At 38.9% G+C, this 21,749-nt stretch overlaps 1 protein-coding gene across 3 annotated transcripts in view; it reads left to right on the plus strand.

The window, feature by feature from the left end:
- KCNIP4 (potassium voltage-gated channel interacting protein 4) overlaps positions 1-21,749 on the plus strand; it is a 1,181,969-nt gene that overhangs the window by 416,620 nt on the left and 743,600 nt on the right. The gene's annotated exons all lie outside the window — the stretch shown is intronic.

Below are 21,749 nucleotides of genomic sequence, written 5' to 3' on the forward strand. Positions count from 1 at the left end.
TTACAACTGTTGAAGTAGAAGAAGGCTTTCCCATTCATTTAAATTTATTTCAGCAGTGCTTCTGAAGAGTTCTTTCTGCCTCAGTATTCCTGTTTTTCTTTTGATGTTATTTTGATGCAAGCGGCACGGTTGTGACCTTGATGTGATTTACAAGTATTTTTCTCATATTTATGAAAATCAAACATCTCACAAAATTAGATGTTATGTATATTTGGAATATTTAGAAGGTCATAGCCTTCTCAAAAGGCCGTTTTCTGCATATGCCTATGTTTATAGAGTTATAAGATCCCTTTAAAATCATGAATAAGCAGGAGGCTACAGTGGCTGATAGTCCGACAAGGAAAAATAACACTTGCAGCTGCACTGCTGTTACATTTCACTGTGAGCAATATTATTATATAAGGACCTCTTTAAATATAAATTTTAGCATAAAATTATCTACGAAAGAGAGTAGTTTTATAAGTGTGATACACTGTTAAGAAAACACTACACATATACATAGGAATGTGCTATATATATATATGTATGTATATACGTGTATATATATATAGAGAGAGAATATAAATATGTATATATTTAACTGAATCAGATTTAAATCAAAATCTGTATCTCTAGGTTTTTTTCCTCCCTTTCTCTTTTCTGTTAGTCAGCTCTTGCTAGAGCAATGCTGTGTAACAAACCATTCCAAATTCAATAGGCTTGCAACAGCAAGTATTTGTCTTCAAATTTACAGGTCTGTAGGTGACTCTGGTTTAGTGGATCAAGACCAGGTTCAACTGGGAGGCTCAGCTGATCAGCAGGCTTTGTCAGTTCCGCTCCATAGTTATGTGTTCTAGTGTGCAGTTTGAAGGGGTTTGGTTTTATCATAGTGGATCACCAGAGCACGCGAGGCAAGCCAAACCTTAAATATATTTAAGGACTCTTGTTACGTCACATTCACGAGAGTTCTGTTGGCCAAAGCAAGACACATGGCCAAGCCCAATGTTAAGGAACTAAGAAGTGTATTTTTCCCATAGTGAGAAAGGAAGGGAGACTGGAGTAGATATTTGCTCAAAAATATTTCCAGCTCTCACACCTTCACCTTATTTCAGATAAGGGTAAGTTGTCTCTTTGTCCTGAAATTATGTTCTCTGCCTCCTTCTACCCCCAGAATTGAGGCCAGTTACCAGAAAGGCAAGCCCAGATCTGTGCAGAACCATTCAGCTAGACATTCTATGTCACACATCTATGTTTTCCCATGCTTATAATTATATGTTAATGTATGTGTGGATATGGTTAATTTGTTAGAGACAGTAATTTAATTATAGGCTTAAACATTCCACAGCATAAACAACTTAAGGAAGGAAGATATAAGAATGTCTCAGAGCTTCAGATTTGGTACTAGTGTGCAATTTTGAAATGACATACCGATTAGGAGATGCAAATAACTTTTAAGAAAAAAAACATTTTAGACGTTTCATGTCTTCTCTTAGAGAGGATACATTAGCAAATCAGAGAGGAAAAAGCATATGCACAGTATTTGGGGTCATGGCAAGTCTGTTTCTCTATTTTTCTCTCTCTTCTGCTCTATTGAATTATCTCTGTCTCTTGCTCTCTCTCCACCTTACTTCCTTAGCTTTATATGGACTAGGGTTCAAGCTCCCTGTGAAATCGTCAACCTTGATTCCTCTTGCATTGAATCTGTTAATTGCTTTGGGTAGTATAGTCATTTTCACAATGTTGATTCTTCCAATCCAAAACATGGTATATCTCTCCATCTATTTGTATCATCTTTAATTTCTTTCATCAGTGTCTTATAGTTTTCTGCATACAGGTCTTTTTTCTCCTTAGGTAGATTATTCCTAGGTATTTTATTCTTTTTGTTGCAGTGGTAAATGGGAGTGTTTCCTTAATTTCTCTTTCAGATTTTTCATCATTAGTGTATAGGAATGCAAGAGATTTCTGTGCATTAATTTTGTATCCTGCTACTTTACCAAATTCATTGATTAGCTCTAGCAGATTTTTGGTAGCATCTTTAGGATTCTCTGTATATGCCAATAGGATTCTTAAAAAGCATGTGGAAGGGTGTCTGGTACAACATCTGAAACAGAATAAGCCCTCAGTGAATGTTAGCTCAATTCAGACATTAATATTTCAGTGGTCTTTTCATTTTTATAAGATATTACATAAATTTATAAACAAAATCATGGAGCATTATGCACAGTTAAAAAAATTCCTAATTTACAGCACCAAGGAAACCAGTATTAAGAATTTGAAGAACCCCTGGAATTCACTCATTATTTTTGCTCCCCCACCTTCCATCCACCCTCTTTCCCTCCCTCCCTCCCTTCCTTTCTTCTCTTCCTCCCTCCCTCTCTCTACTTCTCTGTCTTCCCTCCGTCTCTCCCTTCCATTCTCTAAATGGAACATCGTCTGCTGATTCTTTTAATTTAGGAAGAATTGCATTTTATAAAGACCACCTTATAAAAGGTGGTCCCCAAGTTTGACAAAAGACACTTTAACTGATGTGATGGTAGAGGTTAAACTAGAAAGCATGGGAGGCCCACTGCATTTGGGGGAGTCCAATTACTGTTTTCATGCATTGGATGGATTGTAAAAGCTATGTGTTTTTCAATGAACATCATAGTTTTATGATAATACTTTTGTGGTTTTGGTCCTGCCACATTCACACAGGGCACACACTGGCATTGTAGAAGCTTGAGTGAGAGTGTGCCTAGCTCAGTGCTGGGACACAAGGCTTGATAAATACAGCATGTAATATGTGCTCCATGTGGAGAGTGTGTTTATACCTGTGCATTTTATTATATTGCAGGAAAACACAAGTACAAGGCATAACATATTGGAGAGAGAAGGAAATAGTAGGACTTTACTATGTAAGTGGCAGTTTTGGGAGATGAGGAGTAACGAGGAAGAGGGAAAAAAATAATAGTCTGGGGTTTCCCTGGTGGTGCAGTGGTTAAGAATCTGCCTGCGAATGTAGGGGACATGGGTTTGAGCCCTGGTCCGGGAAGATCCCACATGCCGTGAAGCAACTAAGCCTGTGCACCACCACTACTGAGCCTGCCCTCTAGAGCTCATGAGCCACAACTACTGAGCCCACGTGCCACAACTACTGAAGCCCACACGCCTAGAGCCTGTGCTCTGAAATAAGAGAAGCCACCGCAATGAGAAGCCCATACATTGCAATGAAGAGTAGCCCCCGCTCCCCGCAGCTAGAGAAAGCTTACGTGCAGCAACAAAGACCCAATGCAGCCATAAATAAATAAATAAACAAACAAACATAAATAAAATAATAAATTAAAAAAATAATAATGGTCTGTGGCTGCTTAGAAGAGACATGGTAGGCTAGAGCTAAAAGGAAGTGGAACTTGTTTGCCTTCCTCCTGTATACCTGCAGGCACAGAACAGATATGGACCTCAGAAGCCAGGCTCATATTCCCACTGGTCCATACTCTCAACACTGAGCATGGTGCCTTGCCCATAGTAGGTGGACATTTATGAATGAAATATTCATTTCCTAGGGCTGCTGTAACAAAGTACCACAAACTGGGCAGCTTAAAACAACAGAAATGTATTGTCTCACAGTTCTGGAGGCTAGAAATCCAAAATCAAGGTGTTGGCAGGGCTGTACTGCCTCTGAAGGCTCTAGGGAAGAATCTTTCCTTACCTCTTCTACCTTCTTGTGGTTGAGGGCAATCCTTGTCATTCTTTGACTTATGAATGCATCACTCCAATCTCTGCCTCTGTCTTCTCATGGTCTTCTTTTCTGTTTTTGTGTCCAAATTTCCCTCTTCCTATAAGGACTCCAGTCTTACTAGATTTAGAGCCTACTCTAAACAAGCATGACCTCATCTTAACTTGATTACATATATAAAGACCCTATTTCCAAATAAGGTCACATTAACAGCGTAGACGTGACATTTTTAGGCAACACTCTTCAACCCAGTAGAGATAGTGATTTTTTTGTTTGTTTCTTCAGCGTGCCAAAAGCTGTGCCAAACACACAAAAATTGAGAAGCTTCTGTGCTTTAGAATATAAATGTTTAAAATTTTCCTACTGCTCTTTCAGTACCGTGAACTATAAAGCATAAGCAATGTTCAGTGGTGTGCAACACTGTCCATAAGCTGCTGTTAGGCACCAATTAACAGCATCCTTCAACAGTATACTATCCACTGAACTTTGTCTAAAATACAAATTCAAAAATGACAACAGGGCTTCCCTGGTGGCGCAGTGGTTGAGAGTCTGCCTGCTGATGCAGGGGACACGGGTTCGTGCCCCGGTCCGGGAAGATCCCACATGCCGCGGAGCGGCTGGGCCCGTGAGCCATGGCCGCTGAGCCTGTGCGTCCGGAGCCTGTGCTCCGCAATGGGAGAGGCCACAACAGTTAGAGGCCCGCGTACCGCAAAAAAAAAAAAAAAAAATGACAACAAAAGTTTTGAGTAGTGTTTACAGAGGCCAGAACCTTGATCTACTGCAGAGTTTGGGGAATAAAAGATTATCTGAAATATCTATTACAATTTAATCCTCAATGAGTGGTGCCCAGAGCAGACCCTGATTCTTCACTAAATGGATATGGAGTATGACCCGGAGGAAATGAGACTGTTGTGTTACTTGATAGAAATTCTCTCTCATTACTGTATGGCCGCAGTCTACTTTCATAGTTGTTTTCTTTAAGTGGTACAGATTTGAGGGGAAGAAATGGAAGTAACATGGTATAGCAGAAGAGAGCATAGATTTTGCATTGGGTGTAGTAGGGCTTCACATCCAGTGCTGAGAGTTATTAACTTTGAATAAATTATTTATCCTCTTTTTGTTTTGTTTGCTTTATTTTTAATATGAAGACAGTGATATTCTCTCATTGGAGAGTGTGCAGATTAAATAAAGTAATAACAGTAGGTTCATAGAGAGTATTCTCTTCTTTCACCTCTTGCTTATTTGTTGTCATTTGTTGAAATGAAATGTAAAATACAAAGTAGAACAGACAAAACTATACCAAGAAAACAGAATTAGCAAATGCAGCTATACATCAGAATCTGTATAGCATGTTAACTTGTAACATTGCCTAGCTAGCTTGCAAAATCTCAAATATTCAGCCTCAGCAGGGCATCAGCTGGACCCATGGGTGTTAGCATTTATGCTCTGTTAGCCCAGTTTTCTCTTCTTGACTTCCTGGAAGTAAATGAAGCATCCAGGAGCCAATGAAACCTCCCCACCTGAGCCTTCCTTGCTCTCATAGTGCCTAATTTGCATGAGCTTGTATGGGTGAGATGCCCAGGAGTCACTGTCAGGCAGGTTAAGGAAAGCCCATGGCACCATCACTGGCCCTAATCACTATGCCAGTAGATTGATAAAGACAGAGGCTAAGATTCAATGAGGGAGAGTATTTGGAGACTTTGGCGTACTAGCTCCAAAGAGCCAGAATAAGGAATAAGGTAGGATCAGAGAGTAGACGACCCCAGGGATTGCTAATTTAGATAGTGCATAGGCTTATCTTTGAAAAATTCTAGAATAAAAGGGAAAATAATATATAGCAGAGAATGAGGAACCCAAAGATTGGACTATATCCCCCAAAGTAACAGCAAAAAGTGTTGAGCACATTTTGTTTCTCCAGCCAGCTTATATGGAAGTATAATTTTTAAACATACGGTTAATGCAACGAGGGGGCTTCTCAAATCTCTGCAGAAATTAAGTAGGCTGTTTTAGAAAAATAGAGTCTAGAATTCCTACAAATAATATGACATTTTCACTCTATTTGTCCTAGCTACCTGAGGTCATGATGCTTTACAGAAAGGAGGGATTGGCAAAAATGACAGAAAAAATGTGATCCGTATAAAATCTAGCAGTGATGGTTTAGCACATTCAAAGGAAAAGAGAACTTTGAGATTGTAGACTCTGGGTCTTAGTTGGAAGTATTCTCAGAATAGTGAAACACACCTTTCTAGTTTTCATGGTTCATTGGAAATATACCTTTAAACTGTCTTATTTTACTCTTACAATGAAGTTTGCAAGAATGAAATCTTCTAAGTAGACTCGTCTAGCAATAGGAAGAACGCTGTGACCGAATCTTGTTTTAGAGCCAGGAGTATTCAATTTATTTTATAATGCATTCTGTTTCACAGATTGAGATATGTTGTAAGTTACTAAGTTAGATTTTGGTTTTGTCAACCTCTTGAATGAAGCTTCATCAGCCTGAGAGCTCTTTGAGAGCAAAACCTAATCATTTTCAACTTTGTAGCAACAACTGCTTCTTTATTAGAGTCTAACTTGGGATAAGTAATCAATACATTGGAATGGAATGAACTGGAATAGAGTAGAGTGGAATGTAAAGGAATAGAGTGGAATGCAATGGCAAGGGATGAAATGGATGGAATGTGGAATGGAATGGAGTGAGTGGAAGCATAGCATTGGAAGCACCAGAGTTTTGGATCAACTCTGGATGAATTGATGACATCATGTCTCAGGGCCATAAAGATAAGGACCTGACTTGGGGATACTTCACTCAACTTCTGTCCTCATTTGTGACCCTGCCTACAGTTCAGCACCGTACTGTGCTAATCCTGAGTTGTCTCTGAGGTTGCAGATGGGAAATTGCTCAGTTGGCCCTCTGGTTCTCCTGGTCTGTGCTCTGTCAGGAAATGTGCTCTGGGATGATATACCCTACAGGCAGGCATTTAGTAGTCACTTTAACAGCCAGGGCACTTTGTAAAGCACTGTAAGAGCTGAAAATGAACAGGGAAGTTGCAGTTACCATTGGCACCATTCTATACCTGTCCACATTATTCCTTAAAAAGGCACCATAATGTATCAATAGTTCTCAGGAGTACGAACTTAACGTCAGAATATCTGGATTTCAATATAGGCTCTACCACCATAGCTGTGAACTCAGGCAAGTTATTAAAGTTCATTGAACTTTATTTCCTCACCTGTAAAATGAGGACAACAGTACCTACATCAAAATGTTGTTAAAGTTAAATGAAAGTAAAATCCATATAAAGCCCTTAGCAAAATCCTTTTTCATGATAAATACTATATTAATGTTAGTAATTATTTAAAGGACAAGTTGTTACTGATATGATATTCCAGTACACTTTATGGAGTCTAAAGACAATATACTACAAAATCACAAGCAATTTGTCTTCACAGAAATAGAGCTAACATTCTATACATGATTAATGTAAACACAGGACTCTGCTAAGTGCTTTACATGCATTTAGACATTAATTTCCATAGATTCTATCCAGTAGGTATCATTCTCATTTTATAGATGAGGAAACTGAGGCACAGAGATGGTAAATAGCTTACCTAGAGTCACATATTTAGTGAGTGGCGAATTTGTAATTCAAACTCAGCAGTTTAGACTCAAAGATCATACTCAGCTACTATTTTATACAACTGTGATGGTCATTTTTTTTAATTGGCGTATAGTTGCTTTACAATGTTGTGTTAGTTTCTGCTGTACAACAAAGTGAATCAGCTATACGTTTACATATATCCCCTCCTTTTTGGATTTCCTTCCAATTTAGGTCACCACAGAGCATTGAGTAGAGTTCCTTGTGCCATATAGGTTCTCATTAGCTATCTACTGAGTTATCCAAAATGTTTCTCTGGGTTTTTCCATAAGATGTTATGGAAAAACCCAAACAAACTTTTTGGCCAACCCAATATTTTATACATAATAGAGTATATATGTCAGTCCCAATCTCCCAATTCATCCCACCCCGTTTCCCCCCTTGGTGTCCATATGTTTTTTGTTTTTTGGTTTTTTTTTTTTCTATCTGTATTGCTATCCTACAAAATTTTACTATATATTTTAATTTTAATTTTAATTAATTACTTTTTTACATTTTTATTGGAGTATAATTGCTTTACAACGGTGTGTTAGTTTCTGCTTTATAACAAAGTGAATCAGTTATACATATACATATGTTCCCATATCTCTTCCCTCTTGCATCTCCCTCCCTCCCTCCCTCCCTATCCCACATCTCTAGGTGGTCACAAAGCACCGAGCTGATCTCCCTGTGCTATGCGGCTGCTTCCCACTAGCTATCTACCTTACATTTGGTAGTGTATATATGTCCATGCCTGTCTCTCGCTTTGTCACAGCTTACCCTTCCCCCTCCCCATATCCTCAAGTCCATTCTCTAGTAGGTCTGTGTCTTTATTCCTGTCTTACCCCTAGGCTCTTCATGACATTTTTTTCCTTAAATTCCATATATATGTGTTAGCATATGGTATTTGTCTTTCTCTTTCTGACTTATTTCACTTGTATGACAGACTATAGGTCCATCCACCTCATTACAAATAGCGCAATTTCATTTCTTTTTATGGCTGAGTAATATTCCATTGTATATATGTGCCACATCTTCTTTATCCATTCATCTGATGATGGACACGTAGGTTGTTTCCATCTCTGAGCTATTGTAAATAGAGCTGCAATGAACATTTTGGTACATGACTCTTTTTGAATTATGGTTTTCTCAGGGTATATGTCCAGTAGTGGGATTGCTGGGTCATATGGTAGTTCTATTTTTAGTTTTTTAAGGAACCTCCATACTGTTCTCCACAGTGCGTGTATCACTTTACATTCACACCAACAGTGCAAGAGAGTTGCCTTTTCTCCACACCCTCTCCAGCATTTATTGTTTCCAGATTTTTTGATGATGGCCATTCTGACTGGTGTGAGATGATATCTCATTGTAGTTTTGATTTGCATTTCTCTAATGATTAATGATGTTGAACATTCTTTCATGTGTTTGTTGGCAATCTGTATATCTTCTTTGGAGAAATGTCTCTTTAGGTCTTCTGCCCATTTTTGGATTGGGTTGTTTGTTTTTTTTTGTTATTGAGCTGCATGAGCTGCTTGTAAATTTTTGAGATTAATCCTTTGTCAGTTGCTTCATTTGCAAATATTTTCTCCCATTCTGAGGGTTGTCTTTTGGTCTTGTTTATGGTTTCCTTTGCTGTTCAAAAGCTTTGAAGTTTCATTAGGTCCCATTTGTTTATTTTTGGTTTTATTTCCATTTGCCTAGGAGGTAGGTCAAAAAGGATCTTGCTGTGATTTATATCATAGAGTGTTCTGCCTATGTTTTCCTCTAAGAGTTTCATAGTTTCTGGCCTTACATTTAGGTCTTAAATCCATTTTGAGTCTATTTTTGTGTATGGTGTTAGGGAGTGATCTAATCTCATACTTTTACATGTACCTGTCCAGTTTTCCCAGCACCACTTACTGAAGAGGCTGTCCTTTCTCCATGTACATTCTTGCCTCCTTTATCAAAGATAAGGTGACCATATGTGCGTGGGTTTATCTCTGGGCTTTCTATCCTGTTCCATTGATCTTTCTGTTTTTGTGCCAGTACCATACTGTTTTGATTACTGTAGCTTTGTAGTATAGTCTGAAGTCAGGGAGCCTGATTCCTCCAGCTCCGTTTTTCGTTCTCAAGATTGTTTTGGCTATTCGGGGCCTTTTGTGTTTCCATACGAATTGTGAAATTTTTTGTTCTAGTTCTGTAAAAAATGCCAGTGGTACTTTAATAGGGATTGCATTGAATCTGTAGATTGCTTTGGGTAGTAGAGTCATTTTCACAATGTTGAATCTTCCAATCCAAGAACATGGTATATCTCTCCATCTATTTGTATCATCTTTAATTTCTTTCATCAGTGTCTTATAATTTTCTGCATACAGGTCTATTGTCTCCTAAGGTAGGTTTATTCCTAGGTATTTTATTCTTTTTGTTGCAGTGGTAAATGGGAGTGTTTCCTTAATTTCACTTTCAGATTTTTCATCATTAGTGTATAGGTATGCCAGATATTTCTGTGCATTAATGTTGTATCCTGCTACTTTACCAAATTCATTGATTAGCTCTAGTAGTTTTCTGGTAGCATCTTTAGGATTCTCTATGTATAGTATCATGTCATCTGCAAACAGTGACAACTTTATTTCTTCTTTTCCGATTTGGATTCCTTTTATTTCCTTTTCTTCTCTGACTGCTGTGGCTAAAACTTCCAAAACTATGTTGAATAAGAGTGGTGAGAGTGGGCAACCTTGTCTTGTTCCTGATCTTAGTGGAAATGTTTTCAGTTTTTCACCATTGAGGACGATGTTGGCTGTGGGTTTGTCATATATGGCCTTTATTATGTTGAGGAAAGTTCCCTCTATGCCTACTTTCTGCAGGGTTTTTATTATAAATGGGTGTTGAATTTTGTCGAAAGCTTTCTCTGTATCTATTGAGATGATCATATGGTTTTTCTCCTTCAATTTGTTAATATGGTGTATCACGTTGATTGATTTGCATATATTGAAGAATCCTTGCATTCCTGGAATAAACCCCACTTGATCATGGTGTATGATCCGTTTAATGTGCTGTTGGATTCTGTTTGCTAGTATTTTGTTGAGGATTTTTGCATCTATGTTCATCAGTGATATTGACCTGTAGTTTTCTTTCTTTGTGACATCCTTGTCTGGTTTTGGTATCAGGGTGATGGTGGCCTCGTAGAATGAGTTTGGGAGTGCTCCTCCCTCTGCTATATTCTGGAAGAGTTTGAGAAGGATAGGTGTTAGCTCTTCTCTAAATGTTTGATAGAATTTGCCTGTGAAGACTTCTGGGCCTGGGCTTTTGTTTGTTGGAAGATTTTTAATCACAGTTTCAATTTCAGTACTTGTGATTGGTCTGTTCATATTTTCTATTTCTTTCTGATTCAGTCTTGGCAGGTTGTACATTTCTAAGAATTTGTCCATTTCTTCCAGGTTGTCCATTTTATTGGCATAGAGTTGCTTGTAGTAATCTCTCATGATCTTTTGTATTTCTGCAGTGTCAGTTGTTACTTCTCCTTTTTCATTTCTAATTCTATTGATTTGAGTCTTCTCCCGTTTTTTCTTGATGAGTCTGGCTAATGGTTTATCAATTTTGTTTATCTTCTCAAAGAACCAGCTTTTAGTTTTATTGATCTTTGCTATTGTTTCCTTCATTTCTTTTTCATTTATTTCTGATCTGAGTTTTAAGATTTCTTTCCTTCTGCTAACTTTCGGGTTTTTTTGTTCTTCTTTCTCTAATTGCTTTAGGTGCAAGGTTAGGTTGTTTATTCGAGATGTTTCCTGTTTCTTAAGGTAGGATTGTATTGCTATAAACTTCTGTCTTAGACCTGCTTTTGCTGCATCCCATAGATTTTGGGTCGTCGTGTCTCCATTGTCATTTGTTTCTAGGTATTTTTTGATTTCCTCTTTGATTTCTTCAGTGATCACTTCGTTATTAAGTAGTGTATTGTTTAGCCTCCATGTGTTTGTATTTTTTACAGATCTTTTCCTGTAGTTGATATCTGGTCTCATAGCGTTGTGATCAGAAAATATACTTGATACAATTTAAATTTTCTTAAATTTACCAAGTCTTGATTTGTGACCCAAGATATGATCTATCTTGGAGAATGTTCCATGAGCACTTGAGAAAAATGTGTATTCTGTTGTTTTTGGATGGAATGTCCTATAAATATCAATTAAGTACCTCTTGTTTAATGTATCACTTAAAGCTTGTGTTTCCTTATTTATTTTCATTTTGGATGATCTGTCCATTGGTGAAAGTGGGGTGTTAAAGTCCCCTACTATCAATGTGTTACTGTTGATTTCCCCTTTTATGGCTGTTAGTATTTGCCTTATGTATTGAGGTGCTCCTATGTTGGGTGCATAAATATTTACAATTGTTATATCTTCTTCTTGGATCGATCCCTTGATCATTATGTAGTGTCCTTCTTTGTCTCTTCTAATAGTCTTTATTTTAAAGTCTATTTTGTCTGATATGAGCATTGCTACTCCAGCTTTCTTTTGGTTTCCATTTGCATGAAATATCTTTTTCCATCCCCTTACTTTCAGTCTGTATGTGTGTCTAGGTCTGAAGTGGGTGTCTAGTAGACAGCAGATATATGGGTCTTGTTTTTGTATCCATTCAGCCAATTTGTGTCTTTTGGTGGGAGCATTTAGTGCATTTACATTTAAGGTAATTATCGATATGTACGTTCGTATTCCCATTTTCTTAATTGTTTTGGGTTCGTTATTGTAGGTCTTTTCCTTCTCTTGTGTTTCTTGCCTAGAGAAGTTCCTTTAGCAGTTGTTGTAGAGCTGGTTTGGTGGTGCTTAACTCTCTCAGCTTTTGCTTGTCTGTAAAGGTTTTAATTTCTCCATCAATCTGAATGAGATCCTTGCTGAGTAGAGTAATCTTGGTTGCCGGTTTTTCTCCTTCATCACTTTAAATATGTCCTGTCAGTCCCTTCTGGCTTGCAGCGTTTCTGCTGAAAGATCAGGTGTTAACCTTATGGGGATTCCCTTGTGTGTTATTTGTTGTTCTTCCCTTGCTGCTTTTAATATGTTTTCTTTGTATTTAATTTTTGACAGTTTGATTAATATGTGTCTTGGCGTATTTCTCCTTGGATTTATCCTGTGTGGGACTCTCTGTGCTTCCTGGACTTGATTAACTATTTCCTTTCCCATATCAGGGAAGTTTTCAACTATGATCTCTTCAAATATTTTCTCAGTCCCTTTCTTTTTCTCCTTCTGGAACCCCTATAATTCGAATGTTGGTGCATTTAATGTTGTCCCAGAGGTCTATGAGACTGTCCTCAGTTCTTTTCATTCTTTTTTCTTTATTCTGCTCTGCAGTAGTTATTTCCACTATTTTATCTTCCAGGTCACTTATCCGTTCTTCTGCCTCAGTTATTCTGCTATTGATCCCATCTAGAATATCTTTAATGTCATTTATTGTGTTGTTCATCGTTGTTTGTTTCATCTTTAGTTCTTCTAGGTCCTTGTTAAATGTTTCTTGCATTTTGTCTATTCTATTTCCAAGATTTTGGATCATCTTTACTATCATTATTCTGAATTCTTTTTTAGGTAGACTGCCTGTTTCCTCTTCATTTGTTAGGTCTGGTGGGTTTTTATCTTGCTCCTTTCTCTGCTGTGTGTTTTTCTGTCTTCTCATTTTGCTTATCTTACTGTGTTTGGGGTCTCCTTTTTTGCAGGCTGCAGGTTCGTAGTTTCCGTTGTTTTTGGTGTCTGTCCCCAGTGGCTAAGGTTTGTTCAGTGGGTTGTGTAGGCTTCCTGGTGGAGGGGACTAGTGCCTGTGTTCTGGTGGATGAGGCTGGATCGTGTCTTTCTGGTGGGCAGGTCCACGTTTGGTGGTGTTTTTTTGGGTGTCTGTGGACTTATTATGATTTTAGGTAGCCTTTCTGCTAATTGGTGGGGTTGTGTTCCTGTCTTGCTAGTTGTTTGGCATAGGATGTCCAGCACTGTAGCTTGCTGGTCGTTGAGTGAAGCTGGGTGCTGGTGTTGAGACGGAGATCTCTGGGAGATTTTTGCTGTTTGATATTATGTGGAGCTGGGAGGTCTCTTGTGGACCAGTGTCCTGAAGTTGGCTCTCCCAGCTGAGAGGCACAGCACTGACTCCTGGCTGCAGCACCAAGAGCCTTTCCTTCACACCGCTCAGAATGAAAGGGAGGTAAAGTAGAAAGAAAGAATTAGTAGAAGTAGAAACAAAGAAAGAAAGAAAGAAAGAAATGAGGGAGGGAGGGAGGAAGGGAGGAAGGAAGGACGGAAGGGAAAAAGAAAGAAAGAAGATAAAGTGAAATAAAATAAAGGTAAAATATAATAAAGTTATTAAAATAAAAAAATAATTTTTAAGAGAAAAAAATTTAAAAAAAACGGACGGATAAAACCCTAGGACAAATGGTGGAAGCAAAGCTATACAGACAAAATCTCACACAGAAGCATACACATACACACTCACAAAAAGAGGAAATGGGGAAAAAATCATAAATCTTCCTCTCAGAGTCCATCTCCTTAATTTGGGACGATTCGTTGTCTATTCATATATTCCACAGATGCAGGGAACATCAAGTTGATTGTGGAGCTTTAATCCGCTGCTTCTGAGGCTGCTGGGAGAGATTTCCCTTTCTCTTTGTTCTCATAGCTCCCAGGGGCTCAGCTTTGGATTTGGCCCCGCCTCTGCGTGCAAGTCGCTGGAGGGCGTCTGTTCTTCGCTCAAACAGGACAGGGTTAAATGAGCCGCTGATTCGGGGACTCTGGCTCACCCAGACCGGGGGGGAGGGAGGGGCACGGAGTGCGGGGTGAGCCTGCAGCGGCAGAGCGGCGTGACGTTGCAGCAGCCTGAGGCGCGCCGTGCGTTCTTCCGGGGGAGTTGTCCCTGGATCCCGGGACCCTGGCAGTGGTGGGCTGCACAGGCTCCCCGGGAGGGGGGTGTGGATAGTGACCTGTGCTCGCACACAGGCTTTCTGGTGGCGGCAGCAGCAGCCTTAGTGTACCATGCCCGTCTCTGGAGTCTGCGCTTTTAGCTGCGGCTCGCGCCCGTCTCTGGAGCTCCTTTAAGCAGCGTTCTTAATCCCCTCTCCTCGCGCACCAGGAAACAAAGAGGGAAGAAAAAGTCTCTTGCCTCTTCGGCAGCTCCAGACCTTTCTCCGGACTCCCTCCCAGCTAGCCGCGACGCATCAACCCCCTGCAGGCTGTGCTCACGCCGCCAACTCCAGTCCTCTCCCGGCGCTCCAACCGAGGCCCGAGCCTCAACTCCCAGCCCCGCCCGCCCCGGCGGGTGAGCAGACAAGCCTCTCGGGCTGGTGAGTGCCGGTCGGCACCGATCCTCTGTGCGGGAATCTCTCCGCTTTGCCCCCTGCACCCCGTTGCTGTGCTCTCCACTGCGGCTCCAAAGCTTCCCCCTCCGCCACCCGCAGTCTCCGCCCACGAAGGGGCTTCCTAGTGTGTGGAAACCTTTCCTCCTTCACGGCTCCCTCCCACTGGTGCAGGTCCCGTCCCTATCCTTTTGTCTCTGTTTATTCTTTTTTCTTTTGCCCTACCCAGGTACGTGGGGGGGTTTCTTGCCTTTTGGGAGGTCTGAGGACTTCTGCCAGCGTTCAGTAGGTGTTCTGTAGGAGTTGTTCCACGTATAGATGTATTTCTGGTGTATCTTTGGGGAGGAAGGTGATCTCCGCGTCTTACTCTTCCGCCATCTTCCCCAGCAATCTCCATATTTTTTTTTTCCTCTACGTCTGTGTCTCTATTACCGTCATTTAAGGAACTTCAGGCTTTTTCGGTTTTCATGAAGCCTTCTACAGGAGTCATCTGTCTTATGTTCTATGTGTCTACATTGATGACTTTCCAAAGCTCAGTGGCTATCTAGAGCATTTGTTTTACTCTGAGTCTTTTTCTTAACTTCCCAATGCTTTGTGAAAATTGTTCCAGTTTGCATTTCTTTTACATCACTTTTCTCTGTCCAACCTCAATTTCTTAGTAAGTTGGTTTTATAGGATTCACTGAAAAGAAGTAAATGAAATACCCGGGTAACATAGTACCTGTAATAAGTGAGGCACTTATTAAAATGCTTCCTGCTTTCTCTTTATTATCCATCCCTACTAAATTCCAAATCAATTTCAGTAAATTTAAAATCAACATGGCTGCTCTCCAGAACGTCATTATTGATCAAGATATTTTCCCATTGGATATTAAATTTGTGCTTGAATATAACAGATGAAAATGGTCTAAAATGGGATTAAATTTAGCTAACTGGCTAAAGCCAGTTAGCAGACAAGACAAGCTATTGGTTCTGGGCCACATTTTGATGTCATCCTCCATTTGCTTCTTTGATTCTTTAAAAATCAGTTAATCCATCAAGCAAACATGCAATTAGCTTTAATAATACTTTAATAAAAGAGGAAGACTTTGGACAGCAAACAAGGCTGGAGTGAGTAGCACAGATATTAGGCAGCCACCTGGTATGTTGGGATAAACATAATCTTTGGAGTCAGACATAGTTGAGTTGGGGTCCTGGGTCTCACCTATGCTTCCTTGAGACTTTGCTTGTTATTCACCTTTGTTAGCTTCAGTGTATCAGAAAGGGTAAAAAGGAGGCTTGAGGACAGGATAGGGTGACCAGTATTTCCTGGTTTGCTTGGGTCTTTTCTGGTTTTATCACCGAAAGTCCTACATCCCAGGAAACCCCTCAGTCCCAAGCAGTGGCAGTCGATCACCCTGCAAAACCGTTGTGAGGATTTAGTGAAATGACAATGTGAAGTGCCTGTAAACTGGGCTTTGAAGGAATTGTATTATATTAACGATGTTGGTCTGTTTTAAGTGAGGTTCCACAGAGTCAGATTCACGTGCAGGTAGTTTATTGTGAGTGTGCTCAGGTGGACACATGAGGGAATGAGGGGGGCAGAGTAGGACAGCGCTTAACTAAGGTCAGTCCAGCTGAAGTTTTGCCTCAACCTGATTCTCTGGAAGATTCTGGCTTGTACATGGCACCACAGAGTTGCCCCACTTTGGGATGAGGGGGTTGGCCATTTCTATGTTGCATCATTCAGCCACTGGCCGCAGGCCACTCCAGTTGAGCATTTCTAACCAAGGGCAATTCCTGGGAGAGGGGCACAGCTGTGCACTGCTACAAGCAACACTGTGCACTAGAGAACTGGTGCACCAGCCTGTGAAGTGGGCCTGAGCACGTGCCACCAGCTCTGCTACAAATGCTCAGGAGTTTCCTTAAAGAACATCCTAGCAGTCAGTTTAAATGAAGGAGCCCACGTTCATAATATGCCACTACTTCATGGCTTCTGTTTTGATACTTACATGTCTAGCTATTCCCCAGATTTTCAGAACTTTAAACATTAGCGATTAGTCATCCAAAGGGTATTTTAAACTCTTTTGGAAGAAGATACTGTATAGTTACAAATATTATTGTTGGTTCTGGCTGGCAGGTGTAGAGGAGAATTCTTTTTTTTTCTTTAATTAATTAGCTTTCAATGGGCCATGTAACAATCTTAAGATACAAATTAGAAAAGAAATAAAAGCTGATTTTTAAAAAGCTTGGGTAATATAACCTGGTAGATTTCTGTAACTTAAAACAAATGCCAAGGTTAAGTAGAATGCATCTTCTCCAGAGATCCATATGATTTAGAAAATGTTTCAATTAGTAAGCAGGATTAACATTGCTGATTTCCCAGCAACTGGGAAAAAAAGAAGCAAAACCACTTAAAGACAAAGTGCTAAATTAACTCGTTAGCAAGTTGATACACAGGGATTGATTTTAACCTTCTTAGGTTTAGAGATTTTCGAAAAAGGAAGTTGTATTAATTATTGAAATAATTTTTTAGTACAGAACGTATCTACTGACTTGTGAGAATAGAATGTTGCTGATGTATGTGATATCCAGTTTATATTTCTAATATTTTTCTCCTTCTTATGTGTTTCCCAATTTGATTTTTGGCATGCATGAAAAAGGAGTGCATTCATTTTGAAATAACTTTGTGTTTTTATTAAAATCATATTTTATTGTAATAGAAATGTATGAACTTTAAATACGGGGAAAAAATAATATCACTATAAATGTTGTGAACCTCATCACAAAATGAGATGATTGCATGCATGGATACGTTTTTAAAGTGCATTTGCAAAAAAACACCTAGTACTTTGGTACTCACAACAAAGAAATATTTTGTTATTGTTCTTATATAAAACTATTAGCAAAAAAAAACACCTTTTTGCAGTGGAGTATAATCTGATTTTTTCTTCTCTTAATAAATACCCATCTATTTCTTTGTATCTATATATTTACATAAACATATTCCTGTTTCAAAATCACAGTGATTTCATATTGCAGTTGAATGTTCAAAGAGTCAAAGTATATCAACATATTAGAAATACTCAGAAAATATTTATCACACACTAACCACCTTGAGGGTTGCTGAAAATAGCAGTACACTCTCAATTTCCTACCCGCATCATTTTTAACTTACTTCTTGTAATAATTTTCCATATCAAGGTTTATAATAAGAATTTCGTATACTATGACTTGTACATTATATTATTGCTGACCATTAAGTACTTTATGTATTTCCACCTAAAATAGAATTTAAAGTGTATTCAATAATGCATTTTAATACAACATTTAGAAAATAGACAAAAATTCCACCCCACACAATAACTGTCTTTTTATTTTTTAAACCCCTTGCCATCACTATTTTTTCAGATGCAAGATTCCTGCCCTCTTCTGACTTTACAGTAATAACAAGTTTAAAAACAAACTGCAGTTTTCAAAACCACTTTCCAATTTCCCTTCTCTTTATCTTCTAATTCTAGATAAGGCAAGGCAAGCAGGTTGGTATTCACTTGGAAGCCTAGGATAATGAGCTCAAAGAGCAGGTTACGTCTCCAGTCTCTGTCAAAATCATAGGACCAGCTTTTCTCTTCTGCCAGTGGTTTTGTAGCTCAGAATGATATGCTTTGACAAAAGCCCTCAAATCACATTTTTTAAGGATTTTTAACCCCAACCTTTAGACTTTAGACCTTAGACCTGAATGTACACCTACTTTGCAGCCTCTTGGAAACCGTCTCTGGGGTCTTTGCTTATACCCAGCCCACATAGCCCAGTTTCTTCCCTGTGGGTGCAACTCCTGCATTGGCTTACCTCTGGTGACCTGCACTGCTGTCTTCAATTTACTGAAGGTGGACACAATGTCTGCTGTTGTGTAAGTGCCAAGAAAGCAGAGACTTGGTTTCTGTCTTTTTTAGTAAGGTCCTTAAAAAGTTATCGGTAAATATTTATGGAATGAAGAAACAAATTGATGAATCTACTCATCTTATTGTGATATTTTAATTACCTTAGAAGCTTTTGATAACCCTTTATTCAATGATCTAGAAATAGCCTACACAATGAGTCATCTGTAGCATTTAAGACATTTATAAAGAGATGAGAGATCTCATGTTCCATGTACCTCTCCCCTATGTATTAATTCATTATAATATCAACAATCATTTTACCATATTGTCACCAAAATTTTTGCTAATATCTTAAAATATTATTGTGTTGTATACTGTATTCATTTAGACTGCAGTTACCTAATCCTAGACATTAATATATCACAATATGTAAAGAAAAGACAAATATTTAAGGGATTAATACTAATATTAAAGTTAGTGACTTTAAAAATAGTTACTAACCAAAAATGAATTGTAAATAAAATATTTTAAAGAATAATGCAGTCATTTTTGTGACATTGTTTCCTCTCAATTTTAGTTTCTATAGGACACAGACCTGCACATAGGATGTATGACCTCAGAGCCCAAGGTACATTATGTATTTGCCAACATATTTTTTTTTTTTTTGCCGTATGCGGGCCTCTCACTGTTGTGGCCTCTCCCGTTGCGGAGCATAGGCTCCGGACGCACAGGCTCAGCAGCCATGGCTCACGGGCCTAGCCGCTCCGTGGCATGTGGGATCTTCCCGGACCAGGGCACGAACCCGCGTCCCCTGCATCGGCAGGCAGACTCTCAACCACTGCGCCACCAGGGAAGCCCTGCCAACATATTTTTTTATACCAAAAATTACAGTGAGAAAAATGAATACTCTTTGAGATATCTCAATGCCTCTTCCAAACTGTGTCTTAGAGAGGTCAAGGAACTTAGCCTTTGCCACATATGATTCTATTTGTCTGAAAAACAAAGATGGTATTGACACCTCATATTGGAGTTGGGAAGATTAAATGAGCTCAGCTGTAGACATTTCATTACACAGCACCTGATATCTAGTAAGTGATCAATATGTACTAGTTATTAATTATTGAATAGTGGAATGATGACTAAAAGAAAAGATTTTACAGTTTCCCGACTGCTGTGATTTAAGCAAAAGCTCAATCGTCTCTGCTCACTCAGCATGATCAAAGTGTAAGTTTCCAAGACTTGCCATGATGCATTTAATGTCTAGAAAGACCAGACATCCTCAGATTCACAAAGTAATAACAGTCTTGTCTTTTATCTCATAACACCTGGGATCATGCATCAGAGACTGTAATGTTGATTATAATGTCTCTCTTGACAGTTGTTCCCAACTCTTTCCACTTAGAACCCTGCCAAGGAATCTAAGGATTTACTACTTCCCAGGGTAACATTAAAAAGTGTAACAAGCCTGGAAAGAGAACTGAGAATATTACATTGTAATAAACCTTCTTCAAGAGAATGTAAAAAAATGAAAAGACCAGGAAAATTGATTCGTATAAAATTATATAGCTGATTCCTAGTTTGGGCGTTCAGTCACCCCTCTCATCTCAAAACTGAACTCTCTTAGTTATGGTGTAGACTATTTTTAGTTCCTGAACTAATCTTAACTTGAAGAAGTGTACTTTAACCACTGTCTCGAACTTGTATATATTCCTGATGCTCTGTGTCCCATCTTTGGATGACCAGTGGATGCTGGAGTTCTAAGAAGCTTTAATGTATTTTGTACCCTTTTCCCCTCCACTGTGTTCACATAGGTTTTATCACTTCTCTTCCCATTCCAAGACCGATTATGACCTAAACCCATTTATCTGGAATAAGGGTCAGCAATCAATAATTGTGGGCCTCTGATTCTTCATTCTGTCCCAACCTCTTTGGTTTTCATCCATCCAATGTCCAAATAGTCACTGTGCTGTACCTTCCTTCCAATTCTAGGCAGGAGAGAAGAACAAAAGCCATATGGAGGAAGGAGCAAAACCTATGAAAATACAGCATAATTTTAGCAGAAATCCTAAGCAGGGTCTACTTCTCATTGGCCAGAGCAGTGTCACATGACCACTTGTGAAGACAGCTGGAATGAACATGCAGTGTAGCTGACATCTTTGCCATATTTCCAAAACTGAGCTTTAGTTTCTATGGAGGAGAGCAAAAATTAGATTCTGAGTAGTCAACAAAGCCTGTATAATTATTCAAAAAATATTTTATTTGAGCCACAGATGAGTTTTAAATGAAGCCCTGGAGAAATGCAGAATTAATGGTTTAATCTAAAGGACCATTGATCTGGGATCAGTGAGAGCAAAATCCTGTAATAGCTGGAGATGTCAGAAAGTACTATTCAATTAAGTACTTTCATTAATCATTATAAAATTAATCCTTAGTACTTGATGATAATGTATTAAAATTAAGTGCTGATTAGGGCTGACCCCATAGCAGTTTCTTCAGGAAGTTTTCAGAAAGTTATTCTTTAGGCAAGGTTTTGGCCTCTATTGATGGGACTTGTACCTAGGAAGATACCTTCATGGAACAGCAAACATAAATACAAGCAGGAAATGGCTGGACCCTGTGGTACAGGGGTTAAATGCAATGTATCCTCACTAATTTTGACTAATTAAAGACAAATGCAGATTGATTTTGAGAAGTCTAGTTGTACAATATTTAATGCAATTGTCCTGCTTTCACGTTTTATGACTATGCAAATTTGGTTTTAAAATCTGACATGGTAGAAAATTTTCAAAGCATGATAAATTATTTCTATTTTATCCATGACAGATTTCCTCTAAAACTGTTATGATGTAAAAGTTATTTAACATTTTTGATCACCTACTATATGTCAACTACGGTGGTAGTTTCTTTATATCCATCACCCATTTCACACTCCTAATAATCCTTTGAGTTAGGTTTTATCTCAATTTCACCAGTCGAAAAACTGAACATTGCAGGGTCACCCTACTAGAACTATCGGGGCTGGGATTTGAACCAATTCTCTGCTGTCCAAGTCCACACCTTCTCCATTGTGCTGCATCGCCTTCTATGAGCTGAAGTGTAAGGTATGTCAAGGAGTCCATGACTTCATATGTTAGGTAGCGTTGATTCTTTTGTCTTTCTCTTATTTCTTGTGTGTGTGTGTGTGTGTGTTTTTTAATATTAGACCTGGTGAGGAGATGAGGATAGAGGAATATCAGAATAAGTGAGGGACTATCTTAGGAAATTCTT

Source organism: Monodon monoceros, unplaced genomic scaffold (genome assembly GCF_005190385.1).
Source record: "Monodon monoceros isolate NGI ecotype Baffin Bay Population unplaced genomic scaffold, NGI_Narwhal_1 Super_Scaffold_20, whole genome shotgun sequence".
NCBI classification, from domain to species: domain Eukaryota; kingdom Metazoa; phylum Chordata; class Mammalia; order Artiodactyla; family Monodontidae; genus Monodon; species Monodon monoceros.